Source organism: Pleurodeles waltl, chromosome 1_2, assembly GCF_031143425.1.
Source record: "Pleurodeles waltl isolate 20211129_DDA chromosome 1_2, aPleWal1.hap1.20221129, whole genome shotgun sequence".
NCBI classification, from domain to species: Eukaryota; Metazoa; Chordata; class Amphibia; order Caudata; family Salamandridae; genus Pleurodeles; species Pleurodeles waltl.
Genome location: NC_090437.1, coordinates 1,192,106,111 through 1,192,128,162, shown reverse-complemented (window position 1 = coordinate 1,192,128,162; position 22,052 = coordinate 1,192,106,111). Strand labels below are relative to the sequence as shown.

Sequence of the window (22,052 nt, the reverse complement as noted above, 5' to 3'; positions counted from 1 at the left end):
GCGGGAACCAAGGGTCCCTCTACTGGTGCAAACCGGTTTATGGAAGGAGGGCACCAAATGTAACGCACAGAGGCCTCCCCAGCCCAGAGACACCAATTTCAAAGGGAGAGGTAGTCACACCTCTCTCCTGAAGGAAATCCTTTGTTCTGCCCTTCCCTGCTTGAGTTAGTCTCATCAGCAGGAGGGCAGAACAGTTGCTAGGGTCAGCAGCAGTGGGCTGGCGTGTGGACCTTGCAAGGATGTACAGGCAGATATGGGGAAATGCTTTAAGGAACCCCCGTAGTATGTGATATCATCTAACTTACACTGTATTTGGTGTAGTTGCATGATTCCAACATGTTTGTTACCAAACATGCCTAGGTTCAGAGAAGCCATTATATAGTTGGACATCTTGTGTTGACCAGTGTCCACTACATACCTTAAGATGTCTTCCTCGCACTTACAAAGCCCCAGGAATGGAGTCTAGGGTTTGTAGGGGTACCACTGCTCGTGCAGGGGGACCATCACACTCAGAACCATACAGTCTGCCCTTGGGCTGAAGGGCCTACCATAGGGATGACTTAGAGTCCAAGCGCAGTGACCGCGATATAAGGCAAGCCTTAAGTCTGAAGTGGAAGGTGCATGCACCATTTAACGCAGGCTGCAATGGCAGGCCTGCAGACACTGTTTGCATGAGCTCCCATGGGTGGCATAATACATGCTGCAGTCCATGGGAGTCCCCCTGGGATACCAGTGCCCTGGGTACCTAACTACCATTTACCAGAGAGTTGCAGGGGGACCCCAGTGTGCCAATGGTCGGTGAAGGAATTGTTTACCAAGTCAATTTTAGGGGCGAGAGCACCAACACTGGGATCCTAGTTAGCAGTCTAAACATACTGACACCAGCCAAAAAGTGGGGGTAACTATATCAGAAAGATCCTACATTACTACACTCAGCCTATAACTCATTTTAGATATTCTAAGGTGGGTAAACACACTGACACCAGCCAAAAATTAGGGGTAACTATGTCAGAAAAATCCTACATTCCTACACTTGGGCCATAACCTATTTTAGATGTTCTGCGGTGGCTAAGGCACTGTGTGCTTGTGTGAGGACATCTTTGCTGCACTGATTAGTTTTAGTCTATTTGGGTGCAGCATGGATACAAATGATTTACTACATGATACCCAATCTGTCTTCTGTTCCAGATACAGTACGGAAGCTGTTTTACTGAAAGTATCGGAGTCTGTAAGATAATCTCTGGATGGTGGAGCCGCTGCCATGGTTGTGCTCTTAGATCTGTTGGTAGCACTCAACAGTGGCACACTCCACATTATTGAGTAGATTTAGCCTATTAGGCTTTCGGGGCTCAATATTATTCCGGATGCGATCCTTCCTGAGAAAGAGAGTTCACAAAAGGTCTTTCTTCATCCTTTTTCCTCCTCCCAAAAGCACTTTAGTTTGTGGGGTGGCTCAGGGCTCGGCACTCAGTTTTCTGCTCTTTAGTCTCTACCTAGCTCCTCTGCCATAATCATTGAAACTTGGTGAGTGAATGTGGTCTCCCATGCGGATAATACGCAACTGCTATACTCATTTCGTGAACATTCAGATGCAGCTTTTGGCAAATTTAAAGAGTGCCTAAAAGGAGTAGCCAACTGAATGGATTGTAATTTGTAGAACTGAATAAGGATAAAATCGAGATTCTTTTTTTCAATAAGAACCCCCGGCTAAGCTTTGGTGGCTGGCTGAACTGAAACTGCCCCAGTTTCTGGCATCAACCATGAAGAATTTAGACCTACTGTTCGACACCAGCCTTTCCTTTGTGGGCCAGATTAAGCCTATCGCTTCCTGAAGCATAAATACATCAGGGAGTTGTTATATCTGCTTCCGGCTGAGACTTGCAAGACTTTAATTCATTCCCTTGTGACTTCCCACCTGGATTATGGTAACATCCTCTACCTAGGTCTTCATGCATTTGTGATGTATAGACTCCAGATCATACAGAATGCGGCTGCTATGCTGATCCAGATAGTTCCTTTCGGTCTGCACATTTCGCCTCATTTAAAGCAGCATTGGCTCCCTTTGGATAAAAGAATTGAATTTAAGCCACTTACATTGGCAAATGGAGCCTTGGAGGACAAGGGCACCCATTACCTTTGAATCAGTCTGTGCTGGTACCAGCCAGAAATATCCTTGAGATTTAGTCACCTCCAACTTATGCGTTTCCCCAGGTTTCCTAAAACTCGTTGTAGTGGGTGGTTGTTTACTGTTCGAACAGCAAGGTTTTGGAATTGCTTGCCAATCAATCTCCACATGTCCGAGTACGTTTTCAGGAAAGAATGAAAAACCTGAGTGTTTGACCAAAATAAGACGTGTTATCCTCCCTGCGTCCTCTGTGGAGTGCCGGGATGCTGTTGCCAAAGCAGCTGTGTGCTGTAAAAATGTAATTGATTGATTGATTGATGGATAGTGGGTTTTTTGACACATCACTTCTTGATCTCCACGAGGAAACTTCTATTCTTCTGTATCACAACACTCAAGCCTAGAAAGAGGAATTTTTGGCCTTATAGCTGATTACATTCTTGATCACCACTGCTTTCAGCTACCTGTTCTTGGATCTGGTTTTGTCAGTGTTGCAGTTTTGGCATCTCTCCTTTCTCTGTGGACTCAAGACCTCTGATGATATCTAAAATGATCTTATGTCGACTGGAGGAGGGATAATCCATCACAAGCTGCAAATGGAGAATCTTCAGCATAATTGTTTTTAGGTTTTCATGCCCCCTGCAGGGACCTTAATTGCCCAGATCTTGAGCATGTCAGTCTCGTCTCAGTGCTGCTGTACCTTGCATTTCAGTTTGTAAATAGAAGCTCATGCAGCTCCTTGAATTTCAAAGGATCCCTGTGTCCACTTAATTCTCTCTGATTTGCCTTTAGCAGTGTGACATTGTTACTGCTAGACCCCCATAGTAGAACTGCAACTTTCACCAAAATGCCTCTTTCTCAGTAAAATGAGACCAGTTTAGCATCACCTGCATCCATTTAGTAGTGTGGTACCACTGATCTTTTAGTGTGTTCTCTTAACTTGTAAGCATTTTTTTCATATTCGTTGCAAGGGTTTGTATACAAAGAGAACACGCTCTTGCAATTGTGATTATCAAAATGCAATAATTCAAACAACAGTACTGTATGGAGCAAATAAAAAGGAGGATAGAACAGAATTGTACATAGGATTCTAAACATCATCTGTAAGCTAGCCTCAGTTCGGCACAAGGCCTAGAAAAACGGAGAGATTCTGTAAACACAATTGTTTATATGGGTTCACTAATGCTTTGTCAAACAATTTCTGGTTAACTCTAGCATTGAAGGTGTTTTTATAAATCAACCTTTGAGGAAGAGACCTCTCTCTACATGTTCTGAATATCCAGCGAAGATGAGCAGAGAAATATTTGTGTGTGCTTCTTAGCTGTCAGAAACCGTGCATTAAGTAACAAATTGAAAAAGCATGACAAGATAATATTTTAGTGTGGAAATAATTTAGAGCATAAGAATTTTATACAAGTGAAATGTTTTTGGACTTTAAAGCATGGTTTTGTTTATTTTCAGGTGATAATATCATATTTGTAATGCCTTTTGTGCTTTATTCAAACAAGCTACAATAATAGATTCCTGAAGTTGCATGTTTCATGATACATTGCACACTGTGTTCCTATTTCTCTTCTCTGTGCTGTTTTCTGTCATCATGGTTGCTTCCTAAACTCATCTTTGCCTGGTATGACTCGGATTCAACAGGACCAAACCATCTTCTGTCAGGATTAAACATTCTGTAGGTAACAACTTCAACATTGTTTTCCCTGCTGCGCTTTTTAAGAAAGCCTTAATGACTCTTAGTATCAAACCCTTAATTCTCACTCTCTAATTGTTTGCTGGCGATTACTACTTGCAAAACACTGTAAGAGTCAAGTGACCTCCTTTTCGCCCTACCCAAAACAATTATCTTATTCCCACAGGAAAAAATATGGTATTGTGCTAATAAAACAAAAATTTGAAGTGCACATCAGCAGCTAAAACAGTCGGAAAATTGTGCTTCAATCTACATAAATTAACCTCAGTACCCCCTCTAAACTCTTCGAAGGCCTCAATACCATGGCACTTAATAAATTGCCTTAATTCCTTATTTATTAGCATTCCACCCCTCCTGACCCTCTTTCTCTTCACCACAGTGCCTCTGAATACTTTCTCACTTATTTCCAGGTTTAGTCATCAGCTATCCAAGCCCTGCTACCCACCAAAATCTCCCATCTGGTTACTGCCACACTTACATCCATCACTGTCTTTCTAGAACTGCTCCTCTCCTCTATCATTTCACTCCCTTTTTCTGGTGCCTCCACAACACCACCCCTAACTCAGGATTTGTTTTTGTGCCTACTGCCCACCTTGTCTGAGTTCTTTTCTGGACCATACCCACTTTATCCCATCTGAAGTATGCAAGAAAATTGATGAGAGGAGTGCTTGAATTAATCTCTGCTGCTGGTAATTATTTGGGCTTCTTCCCTGTCTATTGTTATTTTGCACACCATGTTACCTCAGTTTGGACCCAGCCATATAAAAATCAGCCTTGCTCTTGCTCCAGTAGGAACAGTCCAGCCCAAACTGCCAGGCCAGATTTTACCTGAACCAGAACACAAACAACCCAAGACCAGTTGTGACCTGATTGGGTCTCTCTAGTTGGGTTTAGCGTGGTTCAAGTGGCACAGAGAGCACAGGACCAACGCAAGGACTAGTGCCTGGGCGAAACTGTCACACTTGGGGGGGGTCACACTGAAGTATACAAAAAATTGATGGCAGGAATGCTTGATTTAATCTCAGCCACTGGTGATTACTCAGACTGTATTCCAGTCCATCGTTATGTTGCACACAAGGCCACCTCAGTTTGGACCCAGCCATATGCAAATTAGTTTTGACCCTTCTCCAGTAGTGACATTTGAGTCTTAACTGCTAGGCCAGGTCTTCCTTGAATCAAAACACAATCAACCAAAGACTAGTATAGCAAAAGGACTAATGCTCCACCCTGATGACGAGGCCTAAGTAGGGGAAACCGTTGAGCGGTTGCTTGCCCTCCTTCTTATGGAGTCCTCACCTGGCAGTTCGACACTGACTTTTCCCATGAGGAGCAGGGTTAGTACTAATTTGCATAAGGCTGGTCTTTCTATAAAGTGGCATTGTGGTCGAAAAACAATGGGCTGGAATGCATCTCAAATGATTACAGTGGCTGAGATTAATTCATTCAATCCATCCTTCAACTTGTTCTTGCAGTTGATGCCCTAAGCGTGACAGGTATGTCCAAAGGTTGGTGTGGGCTCATTGTGCCATAGGACTCAATCTACTGATGAGTCAAAAGCAGGACAGAACTGTTCTGGGCTGCTTGTGCTCCCTGCCGGAGGAGTTTTCACCTGGGAGTTTGGAGGGGACTGTTCCCATGAAGAGAAGGGTCAGTAATGATTTACGTCAGGTGGGCCTTTGCCTAAAGTGGCATTATGGGTGAAAAACAATGGCTTGCACAATTGTTAGTGGCTGAGATTAATTCAAGCATTTCATCCATCACCTTATTTTTGTTATACCTTACACCATCCGACAGAGAAACATGTATAGGTGACATCTCTCCTACATTGACTCCACTCGCCACTGTTTGTCACCCTAGGGCATATTGTTGGTAGGTTAGATGTCATTAGACATGAATGTGTCCTCCTGAAATCTCTCTGTGCTCTCCACTCCGATGACCCACTTTGTGATTCTTCACACTGCTCCTCCTACCTTCGAAATGCCCCTGTCTTGCTCTTTCTCATTATGCCTTTCAGGCCTTCTTCATTTATGTGATCCTTAAAAGCCTTAAAATTCATATTCCTCCCTCAGGTAACTTTGTTCTGTAAATCTCAAATAAGGCTGTTGTCTTGCATAAGGCCAGTTCACTGACCCTAAGTTCTTATCTATTTAAACCTTAAATAACACCAAAGCTTCAAAATGTATTTAATTAGTATTGACACAGCCGGCCAGGAATGCTAAAAATATTTTGCCAGGGGTGGCCACGATTAAGCGAAAGAGTCCACCAGAATACCAAAAGCATACAGTGTACTTCGGGGAGGCCCTTTGCTTACCTTTCCTTGCTATTGTTTTGACTCATTTGCTTTCTTATTTGATGACTTTCCATCCTCTTCTTGCACCCTCGTATTGCTTCCACCGCACCGCCCGTTTTGGTTCCCTCACCCACTTAAAAAGAGCACTTTAACACTTTCCTTTTTACCTAGTGTCATCTCAGATCAGTAATTAAAAAGGAAAAAAAAGCATCAGCCAATAGGTCCAAAAGCCGAGGACTAATGGCTTTGGCAATGCTTGTTCAAATTGTGCCTTTGTTCCCATTTAACCAGTTTATTGATTTTGTTTTTATGTACCGCTTCAAATTTGGTGAGCACCTTCTTGAAATGGTAGATTTTTTTTTTTTTTTTTTTTTTTGTATAATGGCTACTTCATGTCTTGTACCAGTCATCACACCTCATCTCACTTTTTTTTTTCTTTTTCATATGCCGCTCAGCATCGGCATAAAGCATTTGTCCTCCTTTTGCCCATGCTCGATAGCATTGACAAAAAAAAAGACCAAGCCAGTCCGCATTAAAAATCATAAGTGGGACCTATTGCATCTGTCACTGCTTGTCTAGTTTTGTTTATTTCTGTAGCACGTCTGCCACCAGGAAGGGACCTTAGTGCTCTACCCGGACCTATGAAAAAAATGAGTACCCGGTGCTAACAGGCCCACGAGTAGGATCTGTTTAGGTGCTTCGCAGTGGCTGGGGAGAGACCAATTCTCCTTATTTGGCAGTGTGCGTATCAAACACAATAAATACTCTCCCTTTATCTGTAACCAGTAGATTGGAGGTGTGTTCATGGCAATAGAAAGAAAGGAAACTATGCATCTATGTGAGTATTCTGTTCATATCTTGCGCACTCCTCTTCTTTCCTTTGGTATTGATGGGTTTTCCGAGAGCTTGCGCTTGTTTTTTTTCCTTTGCTTACAATGCAGCATTGACCACAGCTTGTCGTGTTCCCTTAAGCTTTAAATAATTCACGCTTCCGTATAAAGGTCCCTATTTTTTAAATTATTGATGCAGCAGGCTAAAAAGCTTTGTGAAGGATACTATCAGTTTCTCACGACTGAGCTATGCAGAAGGGAACCGAAGCAATGTGTTCGAACATTGATCGTTAGAGCCCCGTTGCTCGAAGATTGCTTGGATTCCTCTTGCATGCCTTCGGTGTACCGCAGACTAACGATGTCGCAGAGTGCGTCCACGTCCTTCGCCCGGCGACTTCTGGGGGAGTGTACCTGAGTTTGGTATGGAGTCAGATGGCTGGTTTTCAGTGACTGATTTGAAGTACTTGGTCAAATGGCACCATAGTGGGTCTTATCAGCTTTATCCAGGTAAATTATCGACGCGGGGCTCCCAGCTTCAGCGTGCTCTGATGAGATACTGGCACTGGCAGGGATGTGCGAAATATGCAGCATATGTGTTCCAGTCTATCGTTCACACTTTACTGGTTGTCACGAATCGATCGCTGTTTCTGTGGTTCAATTGAAGCCATTTAATACACATACAAGTATGATAGTACTTTCCTTTGTACGCTGATAAGATTATTACTTTGCAAGCGCTTTCTGTTCATAAAACCCGGTTGCTAGTCATTGGTTTGGAGAAATGTTCTTCTGAGCTTTGTATTTACTTCACCTATGTTTGTTTTCCTGCTAGTTTCTGTAGACGGAAGAACTAAGCTAGGGGGATTTTTTAAGTTGTTTGTTTGAAGGGCAGATCTTTGAATACATCTATAATTAGATATCTAAAGCATTCCAGGAGGCTGGATAAAGCGTCTGAAGTTCATTTATTTTTAGAAGGTTTTCTTCTTTTGAATTGACAAATTCTTATCGGGCGTTTGTTTAGTGCTATAGCGTGTGCTTGGGTGCGAGCCAGACCTATTTAAAAAAGCATTTGCAATACACTGGGTCTCGTATTTGCTCGAGTTAGAGCTATTAGCGTTGTAAACTCCTAACCGGACTCTTCTTCCACATACATTGAAAATGAAAAGTATAACAGTTTCACATAAGCAAGCTGATTCACAGCGCCCCCGGCCGCCATGAGCATCAGTGTGAAGAGACTCACAAAAGGTAAAAGAAGTTCGCTCACAATCAAACTTATCAGCAAAAGTGCAACTAGCCGTGTAATAGGGGCGATGGCCAAGGCAGTAACATAACCTCTCAAGGGAGGGACAAACGTAAAACAGTTACCAATGTCATCAATGGATTTTTGAAGGGCAAGCCCATGAACAAGATACATACCAACACATCGGAAAAGCCCTGCTTTCGTGCTGCTATGTTCAACCTAAGAAAGGACCTGTAATGCGCTCTAATGTAATCAACACATAGCCAAAACAACAATGTGGTAACAACTTCGGCATGGCTGAAACGTAAATAAATTACTGGACAAAAAGTACAGTTGACAGACCTCAAACTGTAGTAAGTGGCAAGATGCATATTTTTGAAAAGGATTTAATCAGACATGTTTGTTCACATTATGACTCTGTTTCTTACGATGATGGGATGTAGTCAGGTATTATCTTTGCTTGAACCTACCGTATTTGCATCTGCTGAATAAAATGCTTTTGTGGGAGTCGTAGTATGTGAGAAAGTGATTGACAGTGGTTTCTTCTCATGCTTTGTCTTTGTCAGACAATTTGTTTCCCAGATAAGAACGTCTTGGTTTCCATTTTTGAGAAAATGGCATCGACGACAGTCATGCCAAAGCCTAGGAGTAGTTCTGGAATGAGAAGAGCAAGAGATTTCTGACTCGAAGTGTGGTGCGATTTTGAAAAGGTGTGCACTTTGTGGTCGCACTTGGGAATGTACCAAAGAGTAAAGCATTACTTAATCTTTGTGTTTTGAACTTTAGTTAGGTCATCGTTGGACTTTCTTCATGTTTGCACTTAAGAACACTCCATCAGTGGTGAATTCAGCAAATTTCTTGTTTAGTAGTGGATGTTGTGCCATGGGTGATTACAATACTAACCTCGGGCATGGGGACACTGGACCAGGTTAAATGAGCTTGCAGGCTTGGGGGCCAAGCTTAGGTGACGAACATCGCTGTCACTTCATATGAGCATTGTTCTTAAAGCAAGATTCTACACTGTGAACATCAGGTCTGCTTTGGTCTACCAGTTACCATTCAGAAGTACAGCATGTTCCAAAAGTCTTTTTCCAGCTAGTATATGCATCACCTCTTTTCCCACCTGCTAGTGACATTGTTTTTTGTGTGTGTTATTGTGAGCGAAATAAGACCCGGTCAGTCTTGTTTTGTGGAAATTTGACAAGTGCGGATTGAGCTTCTTAGCACACTCAAGTTGAAGCATCAGAGCTGTTATCTGATGCCACCAGATAAAGGTGATTCTTACTAAAAACACTAACTAGATGTGTAGAGGTGGTCCATACCTTTCGCTTTGTGTGGAACGAAAAGCAGGAGATTCTGCCACGTCATTCCAAGGGGCAGTTTGGACATTTTTGGAAATCTTTGATGAGCAGACCTCTTCATGATACGCGAAATGGGCAGCCTCCCACACCTGATTAAACTCCTCTGCTGCCCTGATAGTGAATTTGTTTTAGCCAAAAAAGAGGTTGTGTTCGAATGTGTCTTCCCGAGCAATTGAAATCGATCAGTACCTAGCAGCATTTCCTAGGTACGCTTGGGGTATCATAAGGAATTGTGTCTTCTAGCAGCAGAATGATGGGAATCTGAACTCTTTAAAAAGGTAATGTACTTCATTGATTTTCCTAAGGTGGGATTTACTTTTGCCTCACTTTGGTTTTGCTCTGTCTGAATTCCAGTATGGATGATGTCATGAATTTTGATACAATTGCACTCTTTAGTGCATGTTTGTACTTCGCAATAATTTGTGTACTGTCCAAGTACTTCACTTTGGTGCAGTTTTCTAAGAAATGGAATGCGCTTCCATCAGCGACACCCAAGTGCTTCAAAACCAAAGTATTCAGTGGTAATTGTGATGGATGTTTTAGTAGATTGTGGATGGATGCACTTTGCTTCAACTTGGCAGTCACATTGATTCTGTTTAGAAAGACCCAGTGTGCAGATGTTGGATTGTGGAGGCCAGCGGCTCCGAGCCAGTCAGCCTTGTCATTTATTACATTCATAGGAATTAATTGATTAAGCATTTAGGCTTTTTCTAATTATGTTTGATATATTTTTTTTTGTGTGCCTTCGGTCTCTAGCAGAAGCCTGTGAAACTTTTTTGTCTAGTGAAGGGATTCTTGACATGGTATGGGGATCCATTAGGTCTAATGAGGGGTCTGCGACTGCTTAGAAAACTAAATAGTGTTAATAGAAGAATAAAGTGTAATTAAATAAAGAAGCAAAATGTACTATTGAAATATTTAAAATGTTCTATAAATGTGAAAGAATTTGATATTGGTTGCTAAAAATTTAATTAGTATGCTCAAAATGAATTTATGGGAGCAGTGAAAATGCATCAAACAGAATATAGTATGGATAATGAGTGGTCTCAGTTTGAATTTAGAAAAGCCCCAAACTTCCTATAATTTTTTTTATTTGTTTCCAAATTGAATAAAACATTTGCTCATTTGTGTATTTGTTTGATGAATGCCTGTTTCCATTTTTGTTGTGTATTGTTTTTCAGTTCAAATAGTTCGAAATGCTTAGGCCTTGGACCCTGGCTTCCATTAATGACTCTGGGGGTCCTCAAATTCCAATACTGATTCATTGAGGGGGTCCCCAGGTTCCTGTAATGATTAAGTGAGAGTCCACGAAAGTCAAAAGGTTAAGCACCTCTGGTTTAGTGCTTTAAGTATAAAGTTCAGGGGTGGCAGGAATAGCAGTTACTAATCCTCTGTTGTTTTAGGAGGTTCTGAAGTTGGTGTCAGTAAATCTTTTTTAGGGCTTCCTGTTTTATGCTATTGGCTTTTATAACACTTATGTCTGTACTTACACTTATTTATTTTCACTCGCCCTGTCTGGATTTATCCATATTTACTTTGCGTTCTGTCAGAGAATAAATTTGCAAACAAGAAAACCCTCCAAACGACCTGTATTTCTTCTGTATTACTTTTTAATTTATCATATCTATGGTCCAACAATAAAAATATTCTCATTTTTTAATTTGTTAATTTCTTTTTTATTTTTTTTATTTTTTAGAATACTTAAAAATGTATTTTAAAACATTTACACTTCATAATCAAATCGTTTGTACTATAGAGTTGTGCAACTTAACAGAATTTTAAACTATGATATAATGCATATTTTTAATTTCACTAAGCACAATTAGTCATTAGCACATTAAAAAATAGTGACACCGAACTTTCAACATAATCCCATATTAGACGCTTTCTCTAATCTATTATTTCTACATTTTTGGTTAACATTTGGTGGTTTTAAAAATGTGGCCCAAAAAGTTGGTCGGCGCTCATTTCGACAATTTTTATTCTTACTTGTACCTTCCTCAAGACCAAAAAAATTGTATGGTCTAAATATCAAGAGCTGGGGGTATGGAGCCAAGTGTTTCATCTGGAATTATAAATAATGGGAGACTGAAGATCAAAAATCTGAGATTCTTTTTTTCCTTTTTATATACAGCTATTAGTGTTCTTACTTTATTGCCTATGTAGATGAGAATTTGAAAAGTGCAAAAGGATGTCCCACATTGGCGGTTTTGTAAATAAGTTCACCTGACTTATTCCCTGCTTGTCATAGATCCAGATGTATAAAAATTATTTTCTTTCTGTAATTCTCTTCAGGATAGATTTGAAATTGACATTAAACATATGTGATCAAGCTCGGATCCAAATGTAATTTGAAAAAACAATAGCGGAGAAAAAGCTTTCTTAAATATGATAGTGGTTAATGGAAGACTAGCACTGTGGTTGAGTGTGCAAGATATCTGATTTTATTAAAAAGGAAATCAGAAAGGTCATTGCCTAGAGACTGAGGGGAGCAAAGAGACAGACAGCGTTCCCGGTTGCTGCAATTGTTTAGGCTTTCAAAAATATTTTTGGCTTTGTTTGGTGCTTAAGTAAGATTACTGCAAAAGATGATTCTTGATGTTCAAACTAGTTTTTCATACTCCCAAAGAGTATTATTATAGTTGATTGTATCAGCAGGAATATACATAGCTACCCGTTTGCATTATATGCTTAGTCATGAATCATGGCTCTAAGAGCAGTAGACAACTAAGGTGCAGAAGACAAAGAGCAGTGGGATTTGATTGTTGCAAGATGTAATGCCTTATTTATTATGGTTAGCATCCACTTGTTAAAAACTATTATTAGAAAGTTTTCAGACTAGGAACTGGAGCCGTTGAACAAGAGCTTGCCTATGGCTACTCTAGTGTTTGCAGTTGGCAATTTGTATAAGGTATTAAGAGGCAAAATCTTGCATCCATACCAGTGGACTTGATGAATATTATAAAAAACCCTGAGCCAGGGACAACATGTTGAACTATTTCTTCAACACTTAAAAGCTCAGAAGCACGTGGCCTACGATCAAACAGAAGTTCCTGTCCCTCTTGGGAGTGGCGGTTGTGGGTAGGAGGGTTGGTAGACCAAAAGCCTTCTTAAAAATAAACACCAATCCGCTGCCTTTACTGTTGATGCAATTACATTCGAATGTTCTGTTGGGATAGGGTACAGTGAGGATAATGTCTGTATTGGAGTGTTTTTTCAATGACTCCCTGCGACAGCACATTTGCTCTCACTTGCAAGAGCTAATTTTCTACAAGGTGCTTAGATCCCACTTACTGCTTACCATTCATTGGCTTCATAGTCACTCTTACTTGTTGTTATTACGCAAAGGCATGCTGGCTTCCCTTCCTTGATGATGATTGCTTCATCTTGATTAGTGTCCTTCGGCTGCTCGCTCCGCTTTTTTGCTTCCCATCATGTTTCATTTAAAAAAATAAATATATATTCTTCCCATTGTATTGCTTCTTCCCTTCCAAATCTCCCCCCATTCATTTTGCTTCCTTCCTCCCACCTCAACCCTACCATTGTCTGTGTTGCTTCTTTCCTGCCACCTACACCCTTCCATTGTCTGTTACTTCTTTCACACCAGATCTCACCCTTCCGTTCTTCCTGTTGTTTTTTCTCTCCCACACGCTGCTTTCCATGTTGCCTCTTCCGTCCCACCCCCACCCTCTCATTTTCTGCAGTACCACACCAACAGCCATAAGGAAAAGAAGTGCTATGACATGGTGTGTGCAGGCCGCGTCATAGCACTTTTTTGTATTCTTGTCACAACAATTTTTAAATCATAACATTTCTAGTACTTTTTATTTGTAACTTTTAGCCGTGTTACACGTCAGTCATGCTTCGCTACAACATGGCTAAAAGACATTGGCAAAGCCAATAGCTCTCACATAGGCAAGACCCTAAGTTTTTGCAAAAAAACCCATATCAATATCGGTGCCAGTTAAATAATCATGTTGCTTTAAGTTGTGCGTGGCCAAGGACAGAGTATTAATAAATAGATAGTTAAGCAACTTGAACATATTTATTAGTATTGGCCTGTAAATGGGAATTTATGTTCTCGCAGAAGAATAAAGAATGCTGAGATTGAACAGACTGCTTATAATATTAGTGTCTAAATCATTGAAAGGGTTTTTTTAAGAGTTGGGTGGGTAGAACTCCCGGAGTTTCACTCCACAGAATTTCACGGAATAACATACAAACTCTGAGAAGCTCAGTGAAATTCTGCCAATGGTCAGAAAATATGAATGCCACACTGCCCGTACTGCAATCTAGCACCAGTAGCGCGAGCAGCGGTGAAAAGTCAGCCTCAATGGCACCATGCGGTGCAATAGAGCTCACAGTCATTCAAGCTGATTTTTGCTGCCGCTCGAGTAGAAAATCTACTTGAGCTGCAGCAAATCAGACGGAGAACCAGTCCTCTGACCACGACCCCCTGAGACAGTCAACATTAGAAAATCCAGTTTGGGGGTGCCAAATTTTTCTTGCCAGTACACATTTCTGGAGACTTACAGGGAAAAAATTGTGCTGCACAGCGATCAGTGGGATTTGGTCAGAAATTTGCGTTACAAGAGTAACACAGACTCACTAAATTCCACCAATTTAATGGGCGGAATTAAACATTCCTCCCACCCCTGGTTACAAGTTGGAAGCAAATCTTTTCTACAGGCAGTAAATCTTTTCTACAGGCCTAGAGTTAAGTCTTACCTGTTAAGAAACAGGCAGGTCCTAATGCCTAGTCAGAGTGCGGATGCACTTGCCTTTGGTGTACCTGCCGTGCTTCCGCACCTTCATCCCAATGACAGAGGGCAAGAACAAGAAGGTTGGCCAAGTAGTCCCTTAGCTGAACTGTGGATGAAATGAAAGAAGGACGACAATGCACAAACTAAAAACAAACTGGCACTCTGCAATGCCTATTTACAGCTGTGGTCATGTGAAGTACTGGGAAATAGAAACCAACTAACTTCAAAAGAGTGGGCAAATTGAAAACAGAAATGTGGTCTCCGGTGCTGAACTAAAAAATAAAAGTAACAGAGTTAATGAACAAATTGGCAAATAAGCAAGTTTTGTGGAGCCTGTCACCTCCAACTACAAGGAGCCAAAGGAGAGTCAAATTGCCAGAACAGAGGAACTAATTTATCATTGTGGTGTGGGGACAGGGGAGGATGGAGGGAGTATGAATGTGCAATGCCGGCTGCTTACTGGGTCTAGAGTGGTTCAGGTGGGAGAGCACTGCTGTTTGCTTGCAGGGGGTGCTGAGTGGGAATCCAAAGTAGTGATGTGTCAAAGAAACCGTGACAAAATCCAGTTTCTAATGCCTTTAGCTTGCAAACTGATATGAAAGTTAAGTAGTGCATTTGTGGAACCTTTTTCGGTGATGGCTGCATGACATGAGTTTCACTGGAACTGCCTAGCAACAGCTGCAACGAAAGAAAAAAATTAAGGGTGCAATCTGATGCCTGGATATGTTTCTGTAGATGGAACTTTGCAAAGCACAGTAGCTTTAAAAAAACAAACAAACCTCTAATTGGTGCATTTTGATAGACAATTTCACCTGGAGATTCCGCACCTTTGAATATTCCAGGGGGCACTGACTGTCTCGTTTTCAGAATTGGACTTGTGGTGACATCACGTAGCCATATAGTGCCCACCCTGGCGCCCCAAAGTCACTAACGTTTTTTTTTATGTGTGTCTTTCGACATACATCCGGAGCTTCTCTCTTCAACACCGCAGTGAAGAGATTTTACTCGCTAAAAATGTTTTGGTGCATTATAGGGACATGTCTTCACCATGAAATCAGGGTTTACACTCAGTAGTAGGTGTGATGGACCGATGTCCATTACAGACCCACATGTTGATTGTAGTGTCTGATGTCGAGGCCCTCTCCATTTAGTGCCCTCTGCACCCAGATGAACTGGAAGGCCATCAAGGAGCGGGAGGCCAAGCTCTTAATGGCTGTGCTATGGTTGACCGTCGGAGGTCAACAATCTAGAATCAGGACGACATCCACATCTCCAGCTCATGCTCTCTGCATTCTTCAGAGTTCTCTAGGGAAAATAAGTTTTGCAAGAAGGAAAAGAGCTATCACCTTCTCCCAGAAGGTTGCATTCCAGGTGTAGGTCTCCACTTTGTGCCTTGCCATGGCTCCTCCTTCTCCAGAAAATTGAGTCAGGAGACATCTAACTCAAGTTAGTTGCATTGTCCTCTTGCATTTGGATGCTGCCAGCACTGACACAGTCTTTCCTAGCACGTAGGCAATGCCTGCTTACCAAGTATTCCCGGTGCTTGGTGCAGATCCAGCCTTCTTTCTTCAAGTAATGCTGGACATGTTCTTGAGAGTGGCACCCCCTCCTGTGCATCTGTTGTGTCAGTGGTGTCATATGTGGCTCCACTTACCATCTGTTTTTCGAGGCCAAGCATTTCCTTGATGCTGCACAAGTTCCTTCTAAGACCACCTGACTTAGACCTTATACTGGGCTAATTGACCGAGTTGGCCTCATCTGATGCCAATTCCAGTGCTCCTCCTGACAACCACCCTAACGTTGCTAGAGCCTCCACCTGTTCCTTGTCCACCACTTCCTCAAGAATCATTCAGCAAACTTTTAAAAGTATTGAAGTTCTGAAGATAGGCTCAATGCGTCTTGAAGGAGGAACAACATCAAGAGGCACCTAATGCCCAAAAGGCAGTATTTGGAGTCAAGCCATATTCTTTTTGGCTCTGATTCGGACTAGAAATCCCCAGACTGCCTAGGGGATGATGTTGATAATGGACCTCTACCCTCCTTTGACTTTTTTAGATCTTTAGGCCCATCACCAGACATTGACATTGATCCTGCTTCTGGCCTTGCACCAGTAGAAATGGCATCTTTCCATTCTGCAGTTAAGAAGGTGACTGAACTGCTTTGAATTCCTCTCTACCAGTTGAATACTAGCCTAACCTCTCCACCAATGTGCTACTGTCAGCTGTCTACTATGGAACCTCTCCTCGCATTTAATGAGGCTCATGTGGAAGCTATCAAAGAGACATGGTCTAAGCCTGCCTTATGCCACTAGTGAACTGAACTGTAGTATTCTGCTACTGATCAGCTCCTGGAGAACCAGCTTTTTGTCTCTATACCACTTCCCAGAAAGCATCCTATACAACAACGCTGAACTTAGAAGCCTTTTCTTCTTCCGTGGCCTTTGGTATACTGGAGTGGTGGTGGTTCAAAACGTACTTGAACCTCTCAGGGCCACTTTGCAGAGGTGGTCTGTGATTGACAGGCCACTTCCCTCCATATAATGAAGGCGGTTCTGTATACAGATACTGCGTCTCCGGAGGCATGTGTTCTCCTGTGTTGTTAAGACAACATGCTTTGCTGTGCTGAACAGGGTTCTCAGTGGATATTCTAAACATGCTTATGGACATGCCTTTAGACATCAATGACCTCTTTGGTCAGAAGTTATGGTGTACCCCCAAAGCTTTTGGGAGGAGGCTCACCTCAATCATTGCCAATCCACCCCAGCTAGTAGGCACCATCAAACGACCCTACTTCTACAATACAGTGGCAGAGGCAAGGGACCCAGCTGCACAGGTCAGCCTTCTTCGACCCCTTTTCTTCCCCTCTCACCATGGAGGTAGTTGCAGTGGGACCTGCAGATTTTGGAAAAGGAGTATAGCCTACCTTCAAGCAGCATCTTGCTGATCCCTCTTCAGCATTACCTTCCGGCTGAGAACCATCAACAGATTGTGCAGCAGGAAGTGGCTGTCCTGCTGCAAAAGGGAGTAGTAGAATTGGAGCGAGAGCAGAAAAATTAGTTCACCATACTTCCTAGTTCCCAAGAAGGATGGTATCTTTCATCCAATTCTAGACCACAGGCTTCTGAAATTTTACTTGCACAAGGAGTAATTATAGATGCTGACCAGGACTCGGGTCCTTTTGCCACTGGATGTAGAAGACTGTATGAAGTCCCTCAACCTGCAGGCCCCATACATTTATATACCCATCCTTAGGTCACAAAGGAAGTTTCTGCGGTTAGTGGTTGGCTTTGCTCATTACCAATTTGTGTTTCTTCCTTTTGGATTAAATTCGGCACCTCAGTTCTCCACCAAGGAGATGGCAGTGCTCGGGGGTCATCTTGTTACATACCTGGACGACCGGCTGTTCAAATCTAGTTCACCACAGATAGTGTTGCTTCATCTGCAGACAACAGAATGACTGCTGTTCGACTTGGGAGTCCCAGTCTGTGTACCCAAGTCTTTCCAGGAGCCCTCCCTATGCTTCCCGTTCATAGGGACAGTAATAAATTCAACCTTACTTTGTGCATTTCCTCCTCCACAGAGGATCTGGGACATACAGAATATGTTTCGGGTGGAAGCTCGGACTCCAGTCCTGATTGCTTTGTCTGTTGCCTTTTTGCTCACTATTAATCAAACACACATGTTGGCACACAGGGTCGTCGGGAGGTGCCCCTAAAGGATGTTACCAGATTCTGGGAGATCTGGCAGACTCCATTGTATCTCCAGGGAGATAACAATGGAGAAACAGATGAAAACCTGTCTCAAGCAACGTCATTCTGTCACCCCACTAGCAGTGACTACAGGCATGATGGACTCACCAAGTTTTCGGTGGGCCGCGCATATTTATGAGGAGATCAGAGAGCTCTGGTCATCACAAAAGCTGAGATTGCACATCAGTCTGGTGGAACTCTGGGCAATCCGGGTGGTGCTCAAAGCCTTCCTTCTGCTCTCTTTGCCGTCAGTCTGTCCAGTTCTTGATCACAGTATTACTGCCTTGTGGAACATCAGCAAGTAGGAGGGAGTGTGGTTTCAACCTTCTCTGTCGAAGTGCTGAGGCTCTGCATTTGGGTGCACCTAAATGGGCTTTGACAGGTAGCCAGCTTTACTGTGTAGTTAAAGCCAGGTTTGCCGTTCACTCATTTCCTTTTGTTCTGTGACCTCCATCATTCATCTCAGGAAGCTTTGGGAGATGTTTTCCAATTAAATGGAAGTTACGGTTCTACTATATGTTTCCACCTATACCCACAATTTCTAGGATTCTGAGGAAGGTTTGCCAGGACCAGACCTAAGCTGTCATTGAATGGAAAAAAAATAAAAGGATATTACCCATATATTATTAAATAGCTCACACTTTCATGATGAAAATACTTGAAATATTTTGCTCTAATTTTCATTGCCCCCTAAAATACAGACATTTCTGGTGGCAATAGTGAAGTGTAAATGACCCAATTTGAATGCTGCTTATGAGTTTGTGTCTATGATGATTAGCTGTCCGAGACGGTTGTGGTACACAGATCATCTTCACCTTTAGCTGGGTCTTCATCCTAGTCTTTTGCTCAGAATGGGCTGTCTTACCCAATCTTGGGTTCAGGACCTGCAACCCAAACTCCAAGCATTAACCCTTCATGCGTAGCAATTGAGCAGGGACATCTGAGTGTTTTCAACTTCCACTGAGGGATGGTCTAAGTGGGATCCTGTGAGTTTGCCACCCATTGACTAAGTCTGTCTGTTCAGGAAGATCGAATACATTTGTGACATGGTGTGTGGATGTCAGGGCGGAGAGGGTGCTTTATGGCTCCAGTGACATCACCACAATTCCACTTCCAGCTTCAAGATAGTCCGCATTCCCTACCGCCACCATAGAGCTATGTCAGATGTTTTCAAATCCAGTCTGGCCCTGGGATATTCAAAGGTGTGGAATCTGCAGGTTGATTACCGTATCCACCAAAAGAAAAAGATGGTTACCAAAGACACGTAACTTTTTTGTTACCATCTAATGACTATACTAAGGATAACAGGACCACTACCATGTTTTAGTGTTTGTGTTTTAGGCAAATATTGTTTGTTTATGGTTTAAAACTCTCTATTGATATTTCAAAAGCAAGAACAGAATAACTCACTCACCTACAACCATCAACGGGTGTTGTAAAAATGGGAACGGAAAAGGGGGCAGGGGAAATGAAAGATCGAGAGGGGATGGGGTGGAAAGCAACGAGGAGGAAAGAAGGTGGGGGTGAACTCCAATTTTGTGCTATCAACAGTCTCTCTAGTGCGACAGTGCAAGTGTGGGAAACCATCTTGCTGCTGTGCTGTGGTAGTCATTCGGCTTAAGGAGTGCCCCCCTGCCGCTCACCCAAGAGAAGTCTGAGAATTTGAAGGTATTTCAGGAACTTGAGCTCTGAAAATCGTGTGCCTGAAAGTGGATACATGGAGCCCATACTTCATTGAACTGTGGCAGGTTGCTATCCAAGGATGTTGTAAGTGTTTCCATCTCCACAATGTTAGTTTATGTAACCAATCCAGGGTGGAGCCAGTGCTCCATTTAGCAGTGATGGCCTGTTGGCTGCACAGAGTGTGATTGACATGCCCTACTCAGTTTGTGCTGCCCCAGTAAGAGCTGAAATTGACGCTCTACATTGGTCAGTTGTATATTATTAGCAGCTTGGTCAAGGTTGTACAGATATCTGGGTCCATACTACAGAAGCTGACCAGAGGATGCAACAGTTGTGTATGCCTGCTTTGTGCACCCCTGAGGCACTTTGGTATTAAAGAAGTGACCTTAGATGCTTGTGCGTCCCCTTCAATAATACTGATAGCGCTGGTGCACATGTAGCTTTCACTTTGCCTCTGTGCCTGCGTTGTATTACACCTGGGCGCAGAGACCAACATGTCCTTAGGAGGTGCACTGAAAGAGTGATAAAAGGGGATCCCAGTGGCACCCCAAGACATCCCCCTGCAGGTAGGTACAGTCACATGCTGCTCCCTCCTCTAAGAGGTTTTCTCTTGGTCTCTCTCCCCTCTTTAAAAGTGCAGGCGGTTTGCTGCTTGCACTGTGAAACATGGAGCGGCTTTGAAGCACCTGCTCGCATTTCACTGAAAGCGCTGCTTTGCGGACAGCATGAGTTCATGGCTGCCCTGAAAGCAGCGCATTCAGCATATTTGAGTGCACTTTGCCTATTTCTGCGTGGCGCACCGGTTTAAAGGTGTGAAGTGGCACAAACAGCGAAAGTGTGCCCTATTAGGAATACTGGCCCTTACGACTAGTTGTACAGACTGCATCTACATCCCACTATTATTTGGAGAATTTCTGGTCTTCAAGAGATTTTGTTACCAAGACACTACCCTAAAAATATTTATTATGGCCAAATCGTGCCACCACAAGAAATGAACCTGGCTACCATCACAAATTCGAGTACGGCTGTAAAACCTTCCATATGCCCAGTGAAGAACAATAGCAAATCTACAATGTGCTCCATTTTGTAGCCGAACACCATATTCAAGAATGAACAGGTACAGGGAAAAACAACACTTCTATCCCTAAGAGCAGAGTAACAACCAAATAGCCAAATGAAAGAAGACAAAACAGGTTACAGCTCAACTACAGTTTTGCACAATACTGATTCAAATGTTCTTAAAGGACAGTTTAAGGGGAAAAGGCATGTTGTCTGACAGGTGCTCCTAATTAGCCATGTCAATAAATCGCTGTAGAAAGACATTTTAAGATAATTTAATAGAGGATTTTAACCAGCGCATAACAGTTCAAAGAGAAGATCTTCCAGCAAGCCCAGTGTTAAAGCGATCGTAGCAGGCTAGAGCGTCACTTGGGACCAGCGGGCAGTTGCTTTTGTCTAAACACATGGTAGAATGCTTCCAAAAAAGAGCTGGGCACCGCTGAATTGTCTGTATTCCTCTGGGACTTCTTTCCAAACTGTCGCACCATAGTATTCCACAGTTCTTTTTGTCCAGTGCTGATGAAGCAAAGCCATTGGATGGCCCATGGGATTGTCATATAACGAGGAGATGTTCACACATTTGGTATCACCAGGGAGAGGGTGTTTAAAGTGATGAGGGAGCAGAGGCCATTCCAGTTCGGGGTAGTTGCAAGTGGAGCTAGGCCCCACACATCCTGTAGTGATCCATCAGGCTGTAGGTGCTGCCCTGCATATCGGTATTGTAGGTGGTGATCTTGCAGTTGAGCTTACTCCCCACCCTTACTGTCCCATTTCCTATGAAACAAAGAGAAACAAAGTGTTAATTTCATTGCTATTCTAGGGTGCGTGGTAACTCCTGTCCATGTATATCTCTGTATGTTTGCATCCCATATTTCTTGACATTGGCCTTTTATCATATCAAATGTTAGGTGACCATTTGTCTTGGTACCATTCCATAAGGATATTGCTTTGCATGTGAACTTGCCTCTAGTGTGCCGTTTGTCATGGGCAAATACTGATCTGCTTGCTCAATCAGGGGATAGAGGGTTAGCTAAATAGTTAATACATTTGAATGATGGGTAAGACCTTCCAAAAATGCCTCAGTGTAATACCCCCTTTTCCCACTCTGTGTGAGCCCTCTTCTGCCCTGCCTTCTTCATTTTTGCTATCTCTTCTATTATCTCTTGTTTTTCTGTCAGGAGTTGTAGGACTTAAGGGGTGGTTTCAAATCTAGTTATATTAACTTGTGCAGTTACACGACTAACATGAGTTGGTTGTAGC

The 22,052-nt window shown here is 42.6% G+C and overlaps 1 protein-coding gene across 1 annotated transcript in view; it reads left to right on the top strand.

The window, feature by feature from the left end:
• Positions 1-22,052, top strand: part of RGS12 (regulator of G protein signaling 12) — a 442,017-nt gene that overhangs the window by 186,911 nt on the left and 233,054 nt on the right. The gene's annotated exons all lie outside the window — the stretch shown is intronic.